We start from the raw sequence: 24,210 nt of genomic DNA, 5'->3' as shown, positions 1-24,210 counted from the left end.
TTTTCTATCTCAAGAAGACAATGATAACAAGGAAAAGGCTATCTACTATCTGAGTCTCATGCTAATTTCTTATGAAACGAATTATAGCATCATTGAGAAGGCTTGCTTGGTCGCCATCTTTGCTTCCCAAAAGATAAGAGACTACATTCTCTCTCATACTACATGACTGATTGCTAAAATTGATCCACTCAAATACTTACTCAGCATGGCAGCTCTAATAGGAAGGTTAGCTAAGTGGGTCATGATACAAAGTGAGTTTTACATTTAGTATGTTAAACAAAAGGCTATCAAAGGACGAGAAATCTCTGATCAATTAGTAGAAGAACCAATGCAAAGTCTTCTTCTGCTAAATGTTGACATCCCTAATGAATCAATTATAATGCTCACACACCAAACTTGGGTGATGTTTTTTGATGGTTTCTACACACAACAAGGATCTAGTGTTGGGTTCTTATTCATAACACCATAGAGGTATTCACTACTTAAGGCATATAATACTATGTTTCCTTGTACACACAATAGTGTATAATGTAAAGTTCTAATTAATTGCATGAAGATTGCAATTTAATGGAGAGTGGATGAGTTAAACATCTTTGGTTATTCATAGCTCATAATCAACTAGGTTAATTATGCCTATAAGATAAAGGATGACAAATCTATCCCTTATAAATGCATGGTGGATGGCTTGAAGAAATACTTTGCTCATATCACTTTCCAACAAATTCCTTGGGTAGACAACAAAGTCATTGATGCAATGGATACTCTTGCTTCCATCTTATAGATAACCCTGCCTATAATTCCCCTAAATCTTGGATGATCTATTCTATTGTGGGACATGATTCATCTTGCTACCATATGTACTCTTACTAGGAACTAACCATTTTGGAAAATCTAACTAGGAATGAAAAATGTCACCTTTTCTGCAATGCTTCACAGTATGTTATTGTTGGATACAATTGATTAATTGTGTGTTGTCTTTGATGTTATACAAATGTCATATCAGCTGATAGTCAATGTATGCCATGTTCAACGAAGATAGTCTTCCTAGTCTACTGAGTGTTCCTGAATCTACTATGTATAGAAGATACTATCTACTGAGCTCACTTGGGAGTCAAAGGAAGTTAAGCAAAAAAGAGTGTTAACCAAGCTCACTCTGTTAACAAAGGAAAGTTGAACAGACTTAGTATTAACTGAGTTAACTTGATTATGAAAAGAATTTCCTAAGTTCACAGTGTTATCTTAGCTTCTGTTGGTTAAGATAGGAAATCACTTTAGCATCAATTTTTACTAAGTTGGGTCAGCTACCAAAGGATTCTCTTCTTTTGGCATGTAAAGCTTAATTATTTTACCTATTGATTCTAGCTAATTATGGTAATGAATATTGGTTATTCTAGTTTGTATTTGAGGTGACTTGACAATATGGAAGGTATAAGTAAAAGCTCAAGTTGTGATTTCAAAGTGTGTGATATGCAAGTTGAACGAGTTGAAAGAGATAAGAAAAGAGGAAACAAACTAGAAGGATAAGCAGGTATCCTTGTGGAGCAAAAAAGTATTATTTGATTAGGGAAGATCAAGTATAAAGCCAGAATAGAGATCTTTAATTAGTAGTTGCGTCACAATTAGGTCATTTCATTGTTACTCTCTAATCATTGTAGAAGTGATCTAAAATCTCTTAACAAAGTTGGTTTAATAGCCATTTGTAAATCCTCTAACAAAGTGGCAATTCCTTTCAATTGTTTCAAGACCTCTTGCAAGGCCACTCCTAATAGGGTAATTAAATCCTTTAGTAGGGTCACACCTAATAGTGTGTTTTGTAACCTTTAATAGGGTTGGCTCCTAACAGGGCTTACTTCAGAATAGTAAAAAATAGTAGCTAGTTGCATTTGGTGGTTTTCCCAAATTGCATTTCCATGTCAAATCCTAGTGTCATATGTGTTCATGGTTTTTTCTTCATGCTTGCAAATAAATTACTAATAGTATCTTAAAGATATGCTAATTAATTCACATTTTGCATTTACCAAGTTACAACAATTTCTAAATGATTACTGAGTATCGATAATAATCAATTTTATCAATTTGAATTTTATTTGACATCTAAGGGATCTAGGATTTGTTTTAGTAGTAATTGATTCACTCCTCCCCTCTCAGTTACTCCTCTTATATTTTCAAAAACTGGTATCAAATCTTTTGGTGCTTATAGAGAGGATTTCAGGGACCTAAGCTAAAGATTGGGATGTCTTACAAAAGAGAGATTCCAAAGCTGAACAAAGACAACTTTGCAGCATGGTAATGACATATGAGGCTATAACTAGCTACCATCAATGATTCAAGTTGTAAATACTTTGATGAAGAATACAAAACTCCACTGGAACATTCTATCTTAAGATATTGCTGAGAAGAAGAACCATAACATCATGATGATTGATATTGCATCTACTCTTAGTTATGCTGAATTTGATGAGGTTAAAGACTGTAAAATAGCTTTTAATATGTGGAAAAAATTGAAATAAATCTATGGAGGAGATGACAATGTAAGAAGAGCCAAAGAAGCAACCCTTAGAGGACAATTTTATCAAATGAAAATGAGAGAAGATGAAAATGTTGCAAAATATGTGGAAAGGATTAAGGCCAGTGTCAGTGCAATCAGAGCATCTAGAGGAGAAATCAAAGAGGAAACCATCATAATAAAAATATTCATAACTTTTCTTCCCATCTATGTAATTAGAGTGTCTTCTATTCAAGAAAAGAGATGTGATCCAAATAACAAGGTAGGCTTGGATGCCCTTGTAGGAAGATTGTCAGCTTTTGAACTAGACAACTTTGACAACTATGTTCCTACTTCTAAGAACATTGAGTCTTCATTTGAAGCTAAACTCTCACTCAAGGAAAAGGGAAAGAAAATAAAAGATAATGAATCTAAAAGTGAGGAAGAAACAAAAGAAATTTATGATAGTAATCTTGAAATTGTTGAAGCTGTACTTGCAAAGAAATATTCCAAGAGCAAAGTAAAGTACAAAGGTAAAATTCCTTTAATCTATTTTTCCTATGAAGAAATTGGTCATATTGTTGCTAGATGTTCAAATAAAGAAAGCAAGGAAGAGAAGAAAAGCCACAAGTACAAAGGCAAGAAGGAATTCAAAGGTCACAAATCCTACAAAGAAAAAGGTACAAAACCTTGTTTTATGGCTTAAGATTCTGATAAAAGTGAAGATAAAATAGTGTATATTGCTGTAAAAAATGAATCTAATGATGAAGGAGATAAGATGGCACTTGTCTCTCATGTTAGTAAAAATGACACATGGATCATAAATAGTGGATGTTCTCACCATATGACTATAGATAAAACTAATTTTGAACACTATGATGAATGTAGTGTAAGGTTTGGAAATAATGAACCTTCTTGCATAAAAGGAAAAGGTCATATCTCATTAACCAATGAACTTGTATGTGATAATGCCTATTGGGTTGAAGGACTAAAACATAATTTACTAAGTGTGGTACAACTGAACAACATTAGATTCAAGGTAGAATTCATGAATGGCAAAGCAAGACTATTGGATAACCAAGGAAATCTGATTAGATCAGGTAGACAAACAAAAGGTAACCTATTTTATCTTGATCTTGGTGATCGCTCATATTTTATTGCTCAACTAGAAGAAATCTATTTATGGCATAGAAGACTATGTCATGTAAGCTTTGATAATATGATAAGTAAACATAGAAGAATAAGAGGTATCCCTAGTTTGAATAAACCTAATATTGGATTATGCAAAAATTGCCAAATTGATAAAATGGGAAAGACTAGTTTTAAGAGTAAAAACTATCAGTCGGAAGATATCTTGGAAATAATGCATACAGATTTGTGTGGATCCATTTGAATAGAAACTTATAGTGGAGAAAAAAATCCATTGTTTTTGTTGATGATTATTCTAGAATGATGACTGTTATGAATTTTAAAGAAAAATTAGAAGCTTTTGAGAAATTCAAATGGTATCTGGCTAGAGTAGAAAAGAAACTAGAAAAAGATTGAAATGCTTAAGATCAGATAGAGGTGGTGAATTCATCTCAAATGAATTCAACAATTTTTGCATTAAAAAAGGAATCAAAAGACAATTATCAACCCCTATTACTCCTGAGCATAATGGAATAGCTAAAAGAAGAAATAGGACCATCATGGATTGTGCAAGAACACTAATGATCGAGAAGAATGTTGCTATCAAATACTAGAAGGAAGCTATCAACATTGTAGTTCATACTTTGAACTAAGTTTAGTTGAAGAAAGACTCAAACAAAACTCCCTATGAACTATGGTATGGCTACAAACCCAATGTAAGTTACTTGAAAGTATTTGGCAACAAATGTTATATCTTGAAAGAATATAGAAAAGGAAAGTTTGATATAAAAGGTGATGAAGATATATTTCTAGAATATTCCTACAAAAGTAAGGCATACAAATGTCTGAATTTGTCCACTCACAAAATCATAGAAAGTGCACATGTGAGAATTGATGAGTTTGCAAAAAATACTGAAGAAGAAAGCAAAATGAAGCCAGAAGATTATAGAAGATTTGTCTACTATGAACTCGATACATTGTCAAACACATTTGACAAAAAGGAGACTTCCTCTCCTAAGATCTCCAAATCTCCAATAGTTATTGAGTTGCAAGAAGTGCAAATTGGGTCACAGAGACCTGAGTCACATTCAAATTCTACCAAGTTAGTGCAAACTAAGTCTAAAGAACCTGAGCCATAAATAGAAGGACTCGAGACTAAAGTTGAGATTCAAAATGAAGATAGTACAATTCATTCAAAAGTCAAACAACCTATATTGGTTAATGTTTCCCCACTTTTAGTCTTACACATATGTTGTCAAAGTGGAAGATTTTAAAAAATTTAATGTCTCAGTTAGGTTTTGGTCTTGTTTGGATCTAGGTCTAAGTTCTCCCTAGAATAAGCTATCTTTGTCGAGTCTCCCTGCTACTGCCTTCTTGCTCTAAGCCGAGTGTGTTGTTTATAAAAGTCTCTTCATATTGGGTAGGTTATAGATCCTAACACGGTGAAGATAATGTGTTACTATTAATGATCTTTTTCAGCAGAAGGAGGATTCAGAATTATAGTTACCAGGCATTCATAAGAAATCAAAGAAGATTCTTCATATAGATGATGCAGTGATAGAGATGGTGTGAGGAGTTATTCTTGAGATCCTTCACTGGAATTGGATCTAAGTATGGTGATTGATAGGTTGAGAAGAATGATCTATGAGACATGGAAGTCATGTTACTTTGTTGAACAATTTACTACTAGTGTAATAAAAATAGTAACAATTCAGTGCTGAATTTATTGAAATTGAGGACAATGCTTAATAATGAGCACAAAGACACCTTTAAAATAGAAATATGGATAATGTTATATGATTACATGATGCGAACAATAGAGTGATGAAGCATATCTCTTCTTCAAAGATTTCTTGTTCAAAGCCAATTTTTGGAATCTCGAGTTGTCTAATTGTAAGCGAAGGGAGGGTGATTGTTGGACAAGCTTCTTCATCAAAGACTTCTCCAATGTCAACAATAATTGATTTATTTGGTTCTTTAAAGAAAGTTATTGTGCCTATTGTTAAGAGTGACAACTCTATACCACTTTCTAATAATGCATCACATGATACAAAGACCGATAGTGAGCTAATTGAGGACATCAAAGAAGAAACTACCAAGTCAATACAAAATGAAGGAGAGACTAATAATCTATCTAGAGTTATGGCCCCATTTGGGAGTGGCCAAATATATATATATATATATATATATATATATATATATATATATATATATATATATATATATATATATATATATATATATATATATATATATATATATATATATATATATCAAATAGACCCATTGTTGAATAAATATTGTGAACATCTTGAGTATCGATATTTACAGTATAAGAAAATAAGAGAGTTGATTGACAAATATGAAGGAGGATTGGAAAATTTTTCTAGGGGTTATGAGAAGATGGGATTTATTCGTAGATGGATCTCCACCAAAAAATATAGATGAATCTCCACCAATTGCCCATGGATCTTGTGTGAAGATACACATGGATACTCCCTCTAGTTTGAAGGATGCAATTCCTACATAGATTAAGTTTGTTGTCCAGGCTCTGGGTGAGATTCCCTAGAATGCAAATATTCTACGATCTGTCACCCAAGGAAATATATCAATTTAAGAATCCTCGACCAAAGCAATGTAAATCTATGTGAATTTATGAAGAACATGTCGGCATGAGCAGTATGGAACCCAAAATCAACACATATGTAGAATTTAGAGATGATATGCTACCACGTGTAAAGAGCCTAGGCTAAAATGTTATTCAACTTATGGTCATTCAAGAACATGCTTACTATGCTAGCATTCGTCATGCTTCAAACAATGTCTTGGATGGATTGAACATGCTTGATGGAACAGATTCTCATTATTTTCATTTTGGGTCTCGAGGATATCATTGGGTGTGGGATTCAAGGCTTTTCGACTATGACCATTGGGAGGTGTCAATTTGCAAGGTTATGATGAATTATTTCTCTTCATAGATAGAAACTTGAAAATTCTTGTCGAACATCTTCAATATTTGGTTGATCAGTATCAATTTCTGGTGCAAGTGTTCACTAGTATGAAAAACTCGAAATGAGAAAGTAGTGAAAGATGGGTCATATCACTATTGTAAGATATACAATGAACCTGATTAGAGCATGGATGAAGCTAATAATAGATGGGAAAATCATGATAGATGTCCCTGGGTTGACAAGGAATAGTACAAGCCACCAATGGAGTAATGAACCCAAGCCCGAAGTTCATAGCATTGATGATGCACAATACAAGAGTCAGATGATTAAAAAGATATGGTTGATATGTCTAACCAAATGCTAATACAAGCTTGCAGGAGACCCATGACCACATGAAGAGGATTATGCTCTATTCATACACAATACACATTATACAAATGCATTAGACAATTCTATGAAGCCACCAGTGGAGGAATCATGGAATAATGTCTGCGGGGTGCTAAGAAACATGCACTTTGCATGATATTAGTATACTAAGGAAGATTCCTCTGTTTCTCGAGGTCATGGAGAAGGATGGACATGAGATTTTAGGTGCAAAATTTTAATACCCAAATCTAGAGCTATATTTATCAGCCCGCAGTTAGTGAAGTTATAGAGACCACAAAAGAAAATCTTAATGTTTCAAAGTCTTTCACATGTGAAAAAGAGTTTAACATCTGCCTAGCTCTATTTGAAGAGTGAAGACAAAGTGCATAGGTTGTGATAGAGAAGACATGGTGGGAATGTTCGACCAAATGCCAATACTAGCCTAGGGAGGATTCATGAGGAAGATCATGGCATACAAGTTTATATTACTTTTAATCTGCATATTCACATTGTGTGATTCTCCTGAATCATGTTGTCAGAACATCTTCTCAGGCATAAGTGTCTGGAGTTGTTCAGAGCCATAAGGGATCCACAAAAACATAATATAGACCCTCATGAGGAGAATGCAATAATTTGTTTGACAGTATGCCTCGTGTGCAACATCATTTTCCAAAAAGGGACGTATAATGATTAGTGACATATAAGTTCTTGTAAAAGTACAGTAATGGATTTCCATTGTGGATTGATCACTGCAACATGTTGAGATGTCTCTAATAGTGAGAAATTTGCATATAATATACTAACAAGTCATAACATTTGAAGGGACACATGTCTTGATGAAGTTAAAGAGGGATTGATCATTTCTAAGCAGAAAACATATTGCTCTGATCAAAGGAATCGAGCTATCTCAAATTCATTTCAAATAGCATAATAGGTAGACATTGACAATATCAATTCTTCCATGATTCTAAGCTAGTGACTGTTTGAAGGATATCATCTGGTGTTATGAGGGATATTTTAAATTAAATCACAGTGATTCAAAGACCTATTCAATTCATCCTATTGAGAAAAAGAAGGTGAAATGGAAGAGTCAATTTCTTCCCTCTTCCTTATGTTTTGAAACCATTCGATTCTTTCCTTTTGATACTCATGGAAACTGAAAGATCAAAAGTTCTCATCAACTCTATGTATTGTAAAACTCTATAAATACTGGAGGAAACTAAACAAGAAGGGGTCAGCAAGTTATTGGTGTAAAAGACTTGATATTGCAGAGCCAGTAAAGGAGTGTTTTATGTCAATAATTTTGGTTCCATTTAGTTAATGTGTTGCTTATGTGCATCTTTCTTTTAAATCTGAATTGCAGGAAGAAAGGAAGGATGATTCATCCTTTTTGTAACAAGTATATGAATTAATCAGAGTAGGATGTGCTTTGTGAGATTCAAGGAAAGATTCAGGAAAATTTCTTAATCATTTCATTTAAATTTTTGTAGATAGTTGCTGAGTTATGAATTCATAGGATTTGTGGATTCCATAGCTCGGTTTATAGATCAGTAAGTATTTTCTTGCCTGAATTAAGCTCTAATTCAACTTAGTTCGGTTAGCCTCTTCTACTCTCAGGTTAAGAGCATACCCCGAGTTAGATGTAGAAATAAAAACATAATTCTTTGAAAATCATCCACATAGGGAGTTGTACCTATAAATTTAGAGAAAGCTGGTAATTAGAAGATGGCTTTTCAACTATTGTAAGTATATGTTGTTCAACATTCAGGCATTGAGAGTCATATTGTCACAAGGAACAAGAAGATAAAATCTATTTACCAATAGCTAAATATGTCACAAGGCATCATGCACCTAATCAGATCATTGGACACAAATCAAATGGAATAATGACAAGAAGAAAACTTAAAGGTACAAGTTTACTTGCTAAATTTGAACCTAGAAGTGTTAAGGATGCACTGGAAATTGAAAGTTGGATTGAGGCTATGAATGAAGAAATAGAATAGATAGAAAAGAATAAAACTTGGTCTTTTGTACCTATGCCCAAAGATAAAAATGTGATTGGTACAAAATGGGTATTCAAAAATAAGTTAAATGATGATGGAGAAGTGTCAAGAAACAAAGCAAGATTGGTATGTAAAGGCTATTCTTAAGAAGAAGGTATTGATTACAGTGAGACTTTTTCCCCTAGTGCAAGATTAGAAGGTTTTAGGACTTTACTAGCTTATGTAATACACAAAAGATTCAAAGTATATCAAATGGATGTTAAATCTACATTCTTGAATGGAATTCTTGATGAGGAAGTCTACATTGAATAGCCAAAAGGTTTCATTGATCTAGACAAAAGAGACATGGTTTGAAAATTACAAAAGGCCTTATATGGTCTAAAACAAGCTCCTAGATCCTAATATGAAACATTACATAACTATTTGATACAAATTGGTTTTCAAAAAACAAATGATAACAGTAGTCTATACATCAAGGAAGGACCAGATAAGAAGATTGTGTTGGCAGAAATATTTATGGATGATACTCTATTCACAAGAAATGATGACTTATGCATAGAATTTTTAGAACAAATGAATAAAGAATTTGAAATGTTCATGTTTGGTGAAATAAAATTCTTTGTTGGATTGTAGATATAATAGATCAGAAATGGTATCTATATCACTCAATCTAAGTACATCAAAGAGATACTCAAGAAATTTGGAATGGAAGATTCAAAACCAGTTGGAACCCCCATGTGTACCAAACTTAAGCTTACCAAAGGTGATGACACCAAAGAAGTAGATTAGACCTTATATAGATCAATGATTGGGAAATTATAGTATGTAGTACATGCAAGGCCTGATATTGCCTTAAGAATTGGGATAGTGGCAAGGTTCTTAGCAAAACCTAGAGAAAACCACATGCTGGCAATAAAAAAAATCTTGAGATATCTTAAAGGTACTGAAGAGTATGGCTTATGGTACAAACTTGGAGGCAAGCTTGACCTAAAAGTATTTACTAGTGCTAATTGGACAAGAAATTTTGATGATAGGAAAAGAACTAGTAGCACAACATTCTTTCTTGGTAAAAGGCTAGTATCTTGGACAAGTAAGAAACAAAAATACACATCTCAATCCATAATAGAAGTAGAATATTTGGCTACAACAATAAATTGCTCTAACATTGTTTGGTTCAAATAATTGTTGGAAGGAATAAAGGTTGAAAACAAAGAACCGATACTCATGTATTGTGATAACACTAGTGTACTCAACATATCAAAGAATCCAGTAATGCATTCCAAAACAAAGCACATTGCTATAAAATATCACTTTGTAAGAGAATTAGTATAGGACAAGGAAATAAAATTGGAATATGTGCATACAAAAGAGAAACTTGTAGATATATTCACCATGTCATTACTTAAGGATGCATTTTTGTATCTAAGAGGTAAGCTAGGGGTCACTCCCCTATCTGAAGCTCACTAAATAAAGTTTAGTAATACATCAATAGGAAATAAGTTGAAGATCAATTAGTTGATGTAGTATTGACAAGGACATATTGTAGATGAATTTGTACTCAATGTACATTGATACTAATTAGAATTGTCTTTGGCATGTTTTGTCAAAGAGGAAGAAGTTTATTGTCATATCTTTCTGAAATTTTGTAATTCCAAGAAGGAGAAGTTTATTAGTTCATTCAAAGAGAGAGAAACTTTCTAATAGAGGTAGTCTTGTTCTCAAAATTTCATTGTGCTATGACATGTTGTGTTGCCATCAATTCCAAAGAGGAAGATTGTTGGATATAATTGATTAATTGTGTGTTGTCTTTGATGTTACACAAATGTGATATCAATTGATAGTCACTGCATACTGAGTTCACTTGGTGAGTCAAGATAGTTTTCCTAGTCTACCGAGCATTCCTAAGTCTTCTAGGTATAGAAGATAGTATCTACCGAGCTCACTTGGGTGTCGAAGGAAGTTAAGCAGAAAAGAGTGTTAATCGAGCTCACTCGGTTAGCAAAGGAAAGTTGAATAGAGTTAGTATTAACAGAGTTCACTTGGTTACCAAAGGAATTTTAGTAAGTTCACAGTGTCAATTAAGATTTTGTTGTTTAACACAAGAAATTTCTTCAAAATCAATTTTTACCAAGCTAGGTCAGCTACCAAAGGATTCTCTTATTTTAGCATGTAAAGTTTAATTATTTTACCTATTGATTCTAGCTGACTATGGTAATGAATATTGGTTATTCTAGTTTGCATTTGAGCTGGCTTAACAATCTAGAAGGTATAAGTAAAAGGTCAAGTTGTGATTTCAAAGTGTGTGATACGCAAGTTGAATGAGTTGAAAGAGAAAGAAGAGAGGAAATGGACTTGAAGGATAAGCAGGTATCCTAGTGGAGTAGAAAAGTATTTTTCAATCAAGGAGGATCAAGTATAAAGATAGAACAAAGATCTGTAACCAAAAATTTAGTTGCATCACAATCAAGTCATTTGATTATTACTTTCTAACCATTGTAGTAGTGATCTAAAATCTCTTAACAGAGTTGGTTTAATAGCCATTTGTAAATCCTCTAACAAGGTGTCAATTCCTTTGAATTATTTCAAGACCTCTTGTAAGACCACTCCTAATAGGGTGATTAAATCCTTTAATAGGGTTACACCTAATAGTCTGTTTTGTAACTTTTATTAGGGTTGGCTCCTAACAGGACTCACTTTAGAAGAGTGAAAAATAGTAACTAGTTGCATTTGGTGGTTTTTCTTAAATTGGGTTTCCATGTTAAATCTTGGTGTCATATGTGTTCATGTCATTTCTTTCATGCTTTTCAATAAATTACTAACAATATTTTAAACATATGCTAAGTAATTCAAATTCTGCATTTACTGAGTTACAACAATTTCTAAATGATTACTAAGTATCAGTAGTAATTAGTTTTATTAGTCTAAATTTTATTTGAAATCTAAGGGATCTAAGATTTATTTTTGTAGCAACTAATTCACTCCTCCCGTTTTAGTTACTCCTCTTATATTTCCAAATGTTATTGTTGTTAATGACTTGTTTAGGAGAGGTATTAACGGAACACTCTTAGGTGTTTAGAACTCAATGAGTCCAAATGTGCATTAATCAATGTACATAAGGGAATTTGCATATCTCACTCTAACTACTTGACACTAGCTCATAAGCTTATTAGAGTTGGTTACTATTGGCCAAATATGGAGCAAGAGGCAATCAAACATGCCAAGTCTTATAAACAATGCTAGCTCCATGGGAATCTGATTCATACTCTAGCCAAGAAGCTAATTCCATCTATCACATTGTGGCCATTCCAACAATGAGCCTTTGATCTTGTGGGTCAGATTCACCTGTCCTCCTCAAATGGACACAAGTTCATTACAACTTTAGACTACTTCACCAAGTGGGTAGAGGCAGTCCCTCTCTCTATAGAAAATGGAAAAATTATAGCTTTTTTCATTATGAATTACATCATATATAGGTATGGTGTACCTTCCTCCATCATTACTAACAATGGAGGATAGTTCAAAAAAAAAGATCTCAAGGAGTTATGCAAAAAGTTTAGAATCACACAACATTGGTCTTCTATTTATTACCCCCAGGGTAATGGTCAAGCAAATGCATCTAACAAGGTGATCCTTAAGATCTTGCATCGCACTATTAAAAAATCTAGAAGGGATTGGCACCTTCAAATTAATCCACCTTTATGGGCTAACAAAACAAGTATCAAAACTCTAATGGCTACAACTCCCTTTGTTTTGGTATATGGAGTGGATGTTGTGCTTCCAATTGAAGTCAAGATTCCCACTTTCAGAATCTCCTTGAAGGGCCTCATTCCTAATGATGACAATAGAAGATCTTGGCTTCAAGAGCTGGAATTGTTAGATGAACATTGACATGTGGTGTGCAATCATTTTTGAGCCTATTAATAGCATATGTTTAGAAGCTACAATAAGAAAGATAAGCCACGTGACTTCCAATTCGGTGATCTTGTTCTGGGAGAAAACTCTAAGAATTAGCAACAATAGGTACAGTAGTTCAAACCAAATTGGCTTGGTCCATACATAGTTACTGTAATGTTCAGATCCAGTGCTTACCAACTTTCAATAGTCGCGGGAAAGGTGCTTAAGGAGCCCATCAACACTCTCCATCTAAAGTGATTCTATCACTAATTTGATTCCAAAAGATCTTTGTATATAGTTAATATCCTAAAAAAAGTGTAAAAGTTGCAAAAGGTCCTAAATAATCATTACCTTGGTGAAAACCTAGAAATAGGCACCTTGGTAATACCAAAAACATTTGAAAAATCAAAAAATACAAAAAAATTGAAAAACGAAAAAAAAAGTGACATTGATGAAAACTTGGCAAACAAGCATCATGGTAGCAAAAAAAAGAATCCTTATCAAGAAGGTGAAAACTTGGTAAACAAGAACCTCTTGTTTTAAACACTATATCTTGTAGTGAATCTTTTGGCTCTTGTACAATTGTTTTCTTGCTTTAGTTTTTTTCTTTTGCTCATGTATTCATGGATTGACTCTTGTTATAGGTTAGGGGAAACACCCTATAGTGTCATGGGAATCTCTCACTCCAGCCACTAGTTGCTCTAACTATGTCTGCCTACTATAGCTAGTGTCACTTTTGAGATTCCTCTTATGAAAAATCGCTTACGCAAGTCACTAGTTGTTCTAACTCCATCTGCCTACTATTGCTCATGTCACTTTAGATATTCCTTCACAAAAAATCTTTCAAGATAGTCACCAATTGTTCTAACTACATCTACCTACTATCACTAGTGTCACTTTTGAGATTCCTCTTACAAAGAATCTCTCGTGTCAGTCACTAGTTGTTCTAACTACTTCTTCCTACTATCACTCGGGTCACTTTAGAAATTCCTTTCATAGAACATCTTTCACAATAGTGACCAGTTCTTCTAACTTCATCTACCTATAGTCGCTCATCTCACTTTAGAGATTCCTTTCACAAAAAATCTCTCGCATCAGTCACTAGTTGTTCCAACTGTGTCTACATACTGTCGCTAGTGTCACTTTTGAGATTCATCTTATGGAAAATATCTCGCAACAGTCACCAGTTGTTCTAGCTATGTTTGTCTACTATCACTCGATTTCCTACTAAGGTTCTTCTTACTAAAAATACCTCTTTGACTTCAGTCACCAATTGTTCTAACTGCATCTATCTACTATTCTCACCTTACTAAAGAGATTTCTTTCATCTATGTTCTAAACATTGACACTAGACATCAATCCTATAACATAGAAACTAAACTAAAAGTGATGACTTTGTTTGGGATATCCTGAGCTTTTATTTTCTTTCACTTTATATATCTCTTCAAGAAAATTGATGATGTCTCCTTTGACTAGAGAAGCAATGACTGGGGGCATAATTTTATTTTATTTCTTTCTATTTTTTTGTTTAGTTCCAATGATTTGAAGTATCCATATAAAAGGGGTGTCCACTATAAGAGTCTCTATTTCATATTGGATGATTATGTATACCTCAACTTATTTTATATAGACTCTCCATTGAGGTTGGTTTTTTTCCTTTCTTGTTTGAGTAAATTCTCTATGCTACAATAAATATTGATACTCATCCTACTAAGTGAATGTATGAGTCACTGCGAGTATACTTAGCACACTTCTATCTCAAGTTACGAATGCAAGGGTCGTTGAAGATAGAATATTTATTGATTACTTGGAATAAGAAGGATCTCGTGTGTGTCTAGTGTGTCTACATGCAAGAAACATTTTGTTCATCCTGGCATTTATGCTTTGATGCTTATGTTCACTTGCTAGATCAAAAGGGACAAATGTTCTAGTCATTCTAGCTTCTTGTGCCTCAAATTCTTACATTTAACCTGACTAAACTAGAACATGTGTCATATTCATATTTCAATGATTGTAATGTCAATAGGAATTGTATGACATCTAGGATTTCACTACATGCTCAGTGATGATAATTGTTGAAGCTTGGTAACCAGACATAGGGTTGCATCTAGCGTAGGGTTGTATTGCATAAGCACATGGTTTGATCATTGATTTACTTGATTCCTTTGTGACAAGAGATTGTTGGTTTCTCCAAAGTATCACATTCCTTCATGACTACACAAGTGTTTGGTTCTTTGGTTCATCCTTTCGATCTCCAAGGGATACCTATCACTATCAACAAAGTGGAACACTACATGAGATGTTAGTTCATTCACATTTTGCATTTCATACATTATTCCATAACTCATCTCATCTACATTGCATTCATACATCATATCAAATGTGCATTCATAATCATAACATAAACATGTTATGTACAATAAGCTATAAAGAGAGAAATATGACACATGCATAGGTACTTGAATCAAAAAACTCATATGTGTGTGTGTGTGGAGTCCAAAGTGTACATCAGTACAAAACCAAATACTACTCAAGCTCTATCGATCTCAAAATGATACAAAATGGTGCTAGAACACTAATCGATACGTAGCCATAGCAAATTCAAAACAAAATGAGTTGATTCTCTCATTCCCCCTCACCTCCTATTGGTAGAGAAGGAGGCATAATTGGTCTCACCAGAGGCCATGCACCCCCTAACTCTCATGCATACTATGAAAATCAAGGTACCTTCTCTACCTCATCTAGCACTACTACCACATACACTACAAAATAGTATGTTTCTCTAACTTACTATAGCCAGATCTCACCTGCTACTGTTCTAATCTCCAAGCCTCTTACTCTAGCTACTCTTATAAATCATGGATCTCTTGATCCCACTCTACTATCCAAGTATCCCTCACCACAACCTATATATGCAGCTCTCTTAGATATCATTTTTTTCCTCACATGCTCTTGGGACCTTCTTAGGGCCTCCTAGGTCTATGCCAAGATATCTCTACCCTATGGTCCTGCGAGCTGATCCTGCATCTCCCTATCACCCACACCCTACTCGGCTAGCTACTCCTCTTTTGTATGTGGCCTTTAGGTGTCTCCTCTAATGGCTCTTAGGGAACTCATCTCACCTTGAGGACATCTTTGTCCTATCCCACTACTACTAGCATCTATATCAAATCTCATCTATCATGGCAGACTAGGCACCTAGCATGTCCTCTACCTAGCTCTCTCTTGTTGTGGGTATTGTAGTGTTGCCTGTGGTGCCTACAGTGGCTGAATAGGTATGGCCATCCCCACTAGATCTGTGAACTTAGAGAACAAATGACTCAAAAAATATGCCTAGTAAGCTAGAGTCATCTCCCCATTTGCTATAGTTGGCAAGTAATCCTGCAGGGTAGCCACTATAGTATGTATGTTGATCATTGACCATCTTGGCTCTAATATTGTTGACCACCCCTGATCTACATCTATAGCTAGCCATGAGTATGAACAATACTCATGTGATATATCCTATGGCCAACTCTATTGTCGCCACACCCATGTTAGTTGGTACCTCTCAATGACCTGTACAGAGTGACCTATCAGTGGTTGAGATGTAAACATGTATCCTAGCTCTTGGGGTACATCATCCTAGGCCTTTTTCTACCTCCATGGTCTCCACACCATGGCTACCAAGTCATCCAATTGAGCTCTCCACTACTCAATTTTCCCCAAAGTTTCCCAGGTCAATTGGCCTCTATCCATCCATATATAGGGATCCATTAGCTACCTCTCATTCGCAAAAATGGGTAATGTCATTGGAAAATGCTCCCATGTCCATACCTAAAGAACATGGACCCCATCAGCCATGCTCTTCCTCTCATGATAGACAATCTTGTGCATCTCATGGAACATGTGGGTGAGCATGCACTGACCCCATCCATAACACACAGGTGCCCCTAGCATCATCTGCAACATCCATCCCCATTCACACTCTAATCCATGTTGACATCTATCTAGTATTAGGAAGTGGCTAATGAATATGCCCAATATTGTAGGGAATCTGTGCATGGGCCTGTATGTGTGTACTAGCTCATCCCATGAGATGGTTCTACCCATGATTAGATCCTCCTAAAATATGACCCTCAATACCTTTGTACCTATCTGTGGTACTGTGTAAGAAACAACCTATGGCCCATGGAATGGGATGCAAAATATCCTATAGATATCCTTGGGTATTATGGTCATCTCTCCCTAGGGCAGATGGAAGGTGTTCATCTCTGAATGGAAATGCTCAACCAGTGCAGTCAATAGGTCATGATTCACCAAAAATGCTAGAATTTAGTAAAGATATGATAGTCCCAGAGCATCAATATGTTCCATTTTGGCATCATTTAGCTATCATAACAAATCTCCATAAAGAAAATAGTGACATCTAAATCTAACATAAGGAAAGGTAACCTCCACACATGAAGACAACAGGAAAATGATTAGTCTCGGATAGGCAAACATGACGAAAGAAAATGCAAAATGAAAAATCGATTTTTAAACATCTAAACTTGCCATTTACACCAAATTTTCACACAAGAACTTATCTTCTCACACAATTTTTCACATCTTCACGTGGGAAAACATATTCTTGTGCAGAAAGTAATCAAATAATAAGTGAAAAAATCACTATATTTAGGGCTTCTTATGCGAAATATGGGCATCTTCTATGTGAGGAAACCCAAAGAGCTAGGTGAAGAAGTATTGACCTAGTACATCTTCATATGAAGGATGATTAGGCTCACATGAGGAGAGACATCCTAACACAAAAACTAACACAAAAAATTCAAAAACATCCTAAAAATGACTCAAAATGCATAAAATTTAAAAAACAAAGCAAGGCTATCAACTACACACCAGATGTCCATACTCCATCTATTGGTTGTGTCATCTAGAGAGCTCGAATAAATGCCTATGCATGGGGACCACCATCTTTCTCCTCGGAGCTCTCTTCTTAACAAAAGGCAAAAACATAAATAAATTGAAAATGATCCTTTGGGCCCTTATATAGGCTTTGACCTAATTTTTCAAACTGATATGATTGGCAAAAATCACCCCCTAGCTAATTTGGCTACTCTGAACCCATTTTTGAGATTGAATTCAAAATTTGACACACTTAATCAACTCAAAATTTCATTTTATAATTTTGGGACTGATGTGATCGAATGGTTGTGAAGTTAATCTTTTTGATATTCTATGAATCTTTGAACCTTTTCAAATCAAACTTTCTTCAAACTTTTCAAATTTATGGAAAAAGACAACTTGAGACAACTTTGGTCAAACTTGGTCTTTTGGACCTCAAAATCACTTTGAATTGACTCCAAATTCTCTTCAAATTCTTCTGATCTATTCTACATTCCTCTAAATTTATGATTTCTTCACTATCTCTCAATATGTTTCTCTACATCACTGGTCTAGTGTTTCATCTTTTGATTTCTCTCCCAAGGGGCCGGATGATTACATCATTGAATCTTTCAAAATTGGATTCAATTCAATTTGAATCTTATGTCCTCATCACTCAAGGCATCTCACTGCTCAGGATGTTTGTTTCCCCTTTATCTAGCATATATGTCATCTATCTTATCTTTCGATCAACTAATCAATCTTATAATAGTTCTTGTCAAAGTTTGATGAATAGGTATAGGGACAGTCTAACCCTAACTCCTAAGGATCAAGCCTCATTCTAGGGATGATTCTACGACTCTTGTTAGGTCTTCTTATCTCTTTCATGGACCAGTATTCAAGTGTTCTACTCGAATTCTAAGGAATTAAGCTCTATTCTGGAGATAATTCCAAATTCTTGCTAAGGATTAAGCTTTGTTCTAGAGATAATCCTAACTTTTGCTGAGAATTAGGCCTTGTTCTAGGGACAATTCTAAGTTCTTGCTGACTCCTAAAAATTGTGTCTCATTCTGGGAACAATTTTGTGAAGTTTGACAATCTTTGTCTTATCAATCTTGGTATCTAGATGTTCTGTTTGGATTCCCTAACGTTAAGCTTCATTCTGGAGATAACCTTAAAAATCTTATCAATCTTGGTATATAGGTGTTCTATCTACATTCCCTAAGGTTAAAATTTGTTCTGGAGATAACCTTAACAAGCTTATCAATTGGTCTTCATATCATCAATTTCGTAACCAATCTCTCTTCTTGATCTATGCTTCATACTTTTGATTTCTTTGAATCGAATGTGCCACTCACACATTCATTCAAAGAGCAAATATAATACCCAAAAAATGACACATTGTCATGTTAAACCAATTTTGGTCTATTTAATCAATCCTATGTCCTATTTTACTAGGGAATTCTAATTCTAATAATCACTACTTGACTTAAGTGTCAAATGTAGAAAAACCCTAATCTTCATTAATCACACTATTTATTTAATCCCTAAGCATTGACTCAAATTGGCTACATTTAACCTATTGATTAAGTGTAATTTAATTATAAGTCTTCATACTTTAATTAAATTAAAATTACCTCTTTAGCTAATGTATGAAGGAATTAAATGTATTTAAATTTATAAGATAATGTCCTCATTTTAATTATTGAGTTTAATTATTCAACTAATAAGAGTATGCATTTATGAGATCATAACATATTTCATTAAGTAAAAAATCTTCTCTAAAATGTTCTCTTCAGTTTTGGAATGGAAATTCTAAGTGAACTAGGACTTGAAGTGAAATCAACTCAATTGACTCTTTCTCACACTCAGAAGAGAATCAGTTAACTTTCCATGACACTCAAACCTGTATCAAGTAACTCCATCTATATAAGGATTTTTCCACTCTAACATAATCTTATTTCCAATCTCAACTATCCATTCCAATTGATCTCAATTGTTGATCAATTCTAGGATTCTGTTTAAGAGGCTTTCCAATTCCTCACTCCGGAGGTTGAGTTGATTTTGTATCAAACTTATGTTGAAATATCAATTTTTTCATACAACTGTCAAACTTATGCTGAAATCTCATATTAGTGTTAAAATGTATTCATTTAGAATAATATGCTCTTTTCATTTCTTAAATTAATTGCATCTCAAATAGTATAATATTGCATTCTCATATAGCTTAATTAAATCCTTCATACTAGAGGTATGGGTTCTAGCTTCTCATTCTGAGAGAAATAGCATAATCCATCTAGTTAGGAGGCAATAGATTCATTTGCCAAATTATTTTAGATGAATGACTCAATGTTCATTCTAGGATGACTTTGCATATAAGGATCATGTTGAAGTGTGTGTGAAGAGCAAGGCCCACATTTCCCACATACAAATAGTACGTTTACATTTGTTATTGTTATGATTCTAAAAAAAAAATTGCAAGAATTATTGTCCTCACTAGTGGAGACATTATATTAAGGCTGACAATTGACCACTCCTGGTGATTTTCCCTATTAGGAGCAATGAGGACTATGAGGTCCACCTTTTTAAAGGATTTACAAACATACAATGAATTATGCACTCTATTAGAAAATTTAGCATAAGCCTATTAAGTCTACCCTATTAAAGGATTTGACAGATGTGCCTATTAGGTTGAATTAGTTGCTAATCTCTAATCTGCAACTCTAATTTATTGAATGAGATTCCTTATATTTCAATAATCACCTGGCTTTGATAGATAAATTTATGTTTCCCCTTATACTGCTTGTAGCCTTCTTCAATTCACACTAATACACTCATTATTTTTCACATGTATATATGTATATGATACAATGCATTACATATATACTAATCCAATTCATTATCTTCGAGAGTCTGCTACAATACCAAATTCATCATAATTCACAAAGTCTGCCCAATTTCTATAACTCAAGTTCTGAAGAAAAACTTGATCATGTTATGATACATGGAAAGTATTGTCAATGCTCAAAAAACTTGGGCACTCAGTACAAGTTGAAGCTCGGTCCATACTAATCACTCTTCAAGTAGCTTGAACTTAGTCTACACTATGTGACTCAGTGAACACTAAGAAACTTGATGGTTGTTGGATCACTTGGTTGACACTGCATGACTCGCGCAACACTAGATTCACTAAGTTAATACTGCAAGCTCGGTAGACACTATACAGCTTGGTTAACACTACAAAGCTCAGTCAAGACTGGAGTCTTCATCACATCTACTAGATAGCATGGTAGACACTGCTACACTCTGGCTATATTGTAAATTATTTTTGATGCTCAGTAGATGTTGTGTAGCTCGGCATGAACTAAAAATTGTCTATTTAGCTTGATAGCAACTGAGACACCATTTGACTAAGTGTTGAGTCATTGATAGAAAAATTGACCTTAATGTAAACAATCTCCCCCATTGGCATTAGTGACAAAAACTGAATATTCAAAATTATAATTCAAAAACTTTCTTTATCACCATAATATGTCTTCAACTTGGTTTTGGCTTCATGTCATTGTAACTCGATAAAATACTCTATTTTCTCTATTTTTCAAAATTGGGTTTGTAAAGATATTTTCTACTTATTTGTACATGTATCTAAATATCACTATATTACTCCCCCATACATATATCTCTCCTATATACATACATCTGGAGTATAGTAATCTTTCTTTTTATAAAAAAATTTCTCAATACATATCTTCTCCACCTTTGCCAATAGTATTTTCCCCCTTTTTGACATAAATGCCAAAGGCATATAATATCTACAAGTTAATACCAAAATGTGACAAGAAATCACAATGTACCTTTAGAATTAGTACCATAGTCTTGGCCGAATTCTCTTGTAATACCTTACTTGCATAAGGCTATCTGTACTTTTGCTAAAAATTTCGTCATGTGGTTAGCTATGTACAAGTTATTATCATGGATGATAGTCTTTGCATGTGCAATTTGATTTTGTAGTTCATCCATGTTTGGAAGAATCATGCCCTAATTTTTGTAAGTGTGGACCTAATTTTGGCTTCTTCCCTCAATAATTATGCCTGAAGATTTGTCAGATATCTGATCCTTGTGTAATATGTATAAGTATAACTCGAATCAAGTAATAGCTAGTGTGCACTTGCCTTCATATTCTCATCTATCTTGGCCAATTTATCCTTGATCTCTTTTGTGAAGATAGATGTGTCACTTAGTTTGACAAAAAATGAAACAACATTACTGACAGATGTTTCCAATGTAGCAAGAATGTTAGATAGTTCTACTTGATCTATTGCAATATTTAGTGCAACTTGCTCCAACAGTTTGTTTTCAAATGTTCTTTTAATTCTTTGCAGAAATTTTTCTTGTCCATTCAAATCTTAATTATACTTGTGGAAAATTTTAGCTAACTAATCTATAATAGATTGTTTTCTATCAACCTCAAAACTCAAAGCATCAAAAAAATGCTCTTTATGTCCTCAAGGACTTGATTTTTCTTCTTCTTTTCTTCTCTAATCATTTGTTGCTTAGCCTTTTTCTTCAAGACTTCACCTAGGGTATCCATTTGATCAGGGGTGAGGATAGAGATATCCCAATATGGAATAACTATGTCCTCATCTAGATCAATTTCTTCCTCTTCTTATTTACCCTTACCCTTTGTAATGGTAGAAAAAAATTCTTTACCTTTATTGAGACCTTCAGTACTCGATTGAGACTAATTCTCAACAATCATTGCACTGGATATGGATACACTCAGTATTGAAACTATTGTAGAAATAGATGGAATAGCAATAAATGTTGAAATAGAACTGACAACGAGAATACCTTGTTGTTTCATAGTCAAGCCTAATGTTGAAAGAATTTTTTGCTTGACAAATGAAGTGCTACCCACTTCAGTCAATGTAAGACTCATTAGTAGAGATCTAGAGCTTGGTTGGGTGCTTGGTGATCTAGTGATAACCACAACCAGCTTGGTAGGAGCCTTCTCTAATCCTAATTGCACTAAGGCTTTTCTCAAATAGTGAGGAAATGAAGTCATAACTAATGTTGCAATCTTCTCTGCATTAGTTTCTTTAATTCTCTATATTTCATGAAGACTTTCCTCAGTGGCTTCCTATCCTTCCTCCTCATCATAAAGATCAACATCATCTATCTCATCATCCTTTATTTCTACTTATTCTTCTACATCCTCATCATCACCATCCTTGTCATCAACATGCACCATAAAGTCACTAGGTTTGTGCAACCCACAGATGCTCATCCGTGTGGTAGAAGTAGACTACACCACCAATTCAATGTCTTTAAGCAATATCATACATGTGTTGAATTTGAGAGTGAGCTTCTTCTCATTATGCTTCAAGGATTCCTTCACCTTCTTTTCACTGAGACTTGGCATAATTTGTCTCAAAGTTTGTTCATATATTTCCTTGGCACTTTATTGTATTGTCCAATCTAAGTTTAACTGCATTCAAAAGTTCATCAGATATTTTTTGTGAAAGCTCTTAAGGTGAGTATTTCCATTTGCCCAATTTTTCTATAAGTGTATCTTATATCTATTTTTTCTCTTCTTCACTTCTAGTCTCATACTTAAGAGACTTAAAACATGACATTCCTACCCCTTCTTCCATCTTCTTTAATTTTTCTTTAAGTGTAGATGTAGACTTTTCAAAGATAATCTATTCTACTTCATCTTCACCCAACTTCAACCTCTTCTTGGACTTGGCTACTCTTCTTGTAAATACTATAGGGAGGACTTAGCAAGTTTAGTTATAATAACCTTCCCCTTTTTCATGGAAGGCTCTTCTTTCTTAGATTCAATTTCCTCTCCTTCATCCTCTTCATCTTCATCTCCTTATACATCATCTCCTTTTCCCTCCATAAGCATCAGAGGAGAGCGTGATGACTCAATATTCTTGATTATTTTTTCTATTATCTTCCTTCATCTTCTTACTTCTTTAGGTAGCTTTATCTCAAGTTCAATTTTGACCTTAGCCTAATCATATGTTACAAAATAAGTGGCTTTAGGATCCATAGGCTCATTCATTAGAACTTCAATGATATATTAAGTATCATCAATGTTAATCTCATATTCCAGATGGTTAACCCATGCCACTCTAGGTCTAACTACTTGAATATAAACTTTGTCATAGTCAACAATGAAACAAATGTCTCACTCATAGTCTTCTACAAGCTTCCTAGGTATCATAAATCTACTTTTCATCTTTTCCTTGAATGACTCAAAGTAATTATCCATAATGCTGCTAAAATTTTCACACATTTTTGCTATATATTCATTGATTTGGTATATTATTGGAACATCCTTTCTCCATACAATAGATCCTTTGGAAGGGAAAAAATTTTGAATAAAGAAAAATAGACATGTCAAAAGTGAATCAAACTTACACAAGTTTTTCTTTGACACTTTGATGCTTTCCATATTCTTGTTGAACTATATCAACAACAGCTCAGCAAGGTCAAAAGACAAGTTGTTCTT

At 34.1% G+C, this 24,210-nt stretch overlaps 1 pseudogene; it reads left to right on the top strand.

Annotated features, from left to right (window-relative positions):
* The first annotated feature begins 5,416 nt into the window (after window positions 1–5,416).
* Window positions 5,417–6,591, top strand: LOC149542834 (1,4-alpha-glucan-branching enzyme 2-2, chloroplastic/amyloplastic pseudogene; annotated as a pseudogene).
* The last annotated feature ends 17,619 nt before the right edge of the window (window positions 6,592–24,210 follow it).

This window comes from Cupressus sempervirens, chromosome 8 (genome assembly GCF_028749045.1).
Source record: "Cupressus sempervirens isolate cs-2001-9-10 chromosome 8, ASM2874904v1, whole genome shotgun sequence".
Taxonomy (NCBI): Eukaryota; Viridiplantae; Streptophyta; class Pinopsida; order Cupressales; family Cupressaceae; genus Cupressus; species Cupressus sempervirens.
Note: the sequence above shows the minus strand (reverse complement) of the source record. Positions and strands in the feature narration are given on the sequence as shown.